We start from the raw sequence: 2,516 nt of genomic DNA, 5'->3' as shown, positions 1-2,516 counted from the left end.
TTCCCCGCATTAGGACCCACCCTACAACCTGCTCCCAGTGTCAAGGGCAGAGGTAACCACTGGCCTTGACCACGGCAAAGGATGTGGGGGAGATGAGTTCGGGGCCATCTCGGAGGAGGTGGGGGTGGTTCTGCCATCCAGGTTTTAGCAGCATGGCGTGGAGGAAGGCGGGGGTCTGGGTGCGTCTGGAGGGGCAGAGGCCAGGGAGTGGGTCCTCAGAGGACTGCCCACGTGTGCAGGCAGGGAAGCCTGGCGGTGTGCGCAGAGCCCATCTGAAGGACTTGGTGATGGAGCCCCCATCAGCGTCCAGGTGAGGTGGGCAGCACCACCTCCACCCATGCCTTGTGGACAGGCCTGCCCGCCCTGCTGGAGAGCTGAGGAGGAGGGGTCTTGGGTGAGCATAACTGGGTGATGATACCGGGATGTGACTGTCATTTGCCCAAGAGCCTTGGCTATCAACTCGAGATGACCAGGACACCTGGAAGCAGCCAAGCGCATGAGTTCCCACACGTGGGGGCTCACAAAGCGGCTGTGCTGACACACGTGTATGTATGACGAGCTGCTCTGTTTGCGACAGCCCACATACTCTGCTTTATAACAAGCAAGAAAGTGAACAAATGACTAAGCTGACGGCTGCCCCGCCTGGAGCCTCCCGCAGGAGCCAGCACGCTCTCACCCGTGTGGGGATGGGTGGCAGGGAGCACCGGGCACTGCGGTGTTAGCCTTGGTGGGGATCTCTGACCCCTGCCAGGGAGCAAACCAGCACCTGTGAGAACGTGCCTGCCCCAGGTCCCCCTGGGAGGGGCCCCTTCAGAACGAGCCGGACCGGCCTGGACCAGTGGGGTGAAAACCAACAGCCAGGGCGTGGAGCCCACGTGTGCCTGGCCGCGGCCTGCTCAGCCAGCCCCTGTGGAGGCGCCTCGTACAGCGGGGCAGGCGAAAGGCGCCCACAGCTGCGACTGCTCACCCTCGTTCCCTGCCCAGCCAGCACCGGGCGGCCTTGAGGGAGTCGGCCTGCAGCCCAGGCGGCGGCGCCTTCCATGAATCTAACCCTGGCCTGATGTCTGGAGCCACGCACACACTCTGAACACACAACCGCACGGTGGAGAAGACTTCGAAAAGACGACGACACTTCTAGGATGGGGCGTCCGCGGGCGCCCAGCCTCTGCCTGCACACCGCGGAGCCTGGGACAGGCCCCAACTCGGCCCCCGGGAGCCCCCGCCTAAGCCCTGCCCCCAGCAGCCCCACGAAATCGCGAGGCTGCAAACGTTTCTGCAGAGGAAGTCCAAACAAACAGACACACTCCTCTTTGACCACGAAAGAAATTTTTTTTAAAAAGTCGGGAGCCTAGTTCTATGAAAGGACAGAGCGCTCTGGCCAGGCCTGAGGTCAGCAGCCGCTCCAGACACGCGCAACCGAGAAAATGGATGTCACGACCCGGCCGCGGTCCAGGGAGCCACCTTGACTAACCGGGGAGGCAGATGGCCCTCGCCCGGATCCTGCGTGGCCCTGAGCGCAAAGGGTCACATGCACTTGCCATGATTTAGCGTGAAACGGTTAGGATTTTAAAACGTTGCTACATTTGTTTTTGAGAGGGCCTCAGCTGTCACAAAAGGCTCAAGAAGCGCTGGGAGTCTGGAACATTCTGTGGGAGTCGCTTCAGCTCACAAAGAGGCGCCTGTCATCTTTCGCTTTGGGGGCACAAGAACCCCCAGAGCACGCTTCTCTCTCTCTGTTCCCCGAAAGGCTATTAAAAGCTGGCACAGCTTTCAGTTTGAGGAGACGCCTGTTATGACTCATTCTCTCTCTTGCAGAAGACGCGGAAAGAGACAGCTGTTAAGGGGTCGAAGCGCTCTGACCGCTCCCAGCGCTGGAGGGGACTCGGAGCCTCGCGTCCCTCTCGTCAGAGCCCTTTCGACCTTCTAGATACTTCACAGCACCGAGCTCATCACCCCTGAGTAGGATGACATGACTCACTGTCCAAACCACGGTGCTTTCGAAAGCAGGCATTGCCAGCAATTACTCTGGGACAATGCGGGCTCGGACCCCCATGCCACAGCCACCTGGCCTGAGGTGGCCTGAGGCTTGCCACACGTGCCGCGTGCTCCTGGCCTGTGCCCTGCCACCTGCTGCTGCTCGCTGGCTGAGGCAGTGGCACGAGTGTGCCCCTTCCTTCAGACTGGCACAGTCGCCTCCTCGGCATCCTGTCCACACCTCCCGCATCTCTCCCCGAGCCCTGACGGATCTGGATGAGCTGGCATGCCTGGAGGACCCTCCGGTCTCCCCGGCATTAGCACTTCGTTTTGGGGGAAAGGCATCTTTGAGAAGCACACCTCCATTCTGTACTGGAAACGAAAAATTTTTCAACATGACGAAGTCTAAATGAAAGTCGGACTCCTGTGTGTGGCGCCTGCTCCCCCACGGCGTTCGCGGAGCAAGGCCCAGGACGGGGTCCGTGCACCCGCCCCGAAGGCGCCCTGTTTCGGAGCCTGAGTCTGAGCGGGTCCCTGCATGG

General features: G+C 61.0%; 1 protein-coding gene and 1 long non-coding RNA gene across 3 annotated transcripts in view; one reads left to right on the top strand and one right to left on the bottom strand.

Moving 5' to 3' along the window:
- Positions 1-2,516, bottom strand: part of WFS1 (wolframin ER transmembrane glycoprotein) — a 24,934-nt gene that overhangs the window by 3,628 nt on the left and 18,790 nt on the right. The gene's annotated exons all lie outside the window — the stretch shown is intronic.
- Positions 1-2,516, top strand: part of LOC105304479 — an 18,456-nt gene that overhangs the window by 5,623 nt on the left and 10,317 nt on the right. The gene's annotated exons all lie outside the window — the stretch shown is intronic.

Source organism: Pteropus vampyrus, unplaced genomic scaffold (genome assembly GCF_000151845.1).
Source record: "Pteropus vampyrus isolate Shadow unplaced genomic scaffold, Pvam_2.0 Scaffold346, whole genome shotgun sequence".
In the NCBI taxonomy this organism is placed as follows: domain Eukaryota; kingdom Metazoa; phylum Chordata; class Mammalia; order Chiroptera; family Pteropodidae; genus Pteropus; species Pteropus vampyrus.
Note: the sequence above shows the minus strand (reverse complement) of the source record. Positions and strands in the feature narration are given on the sequence as shown.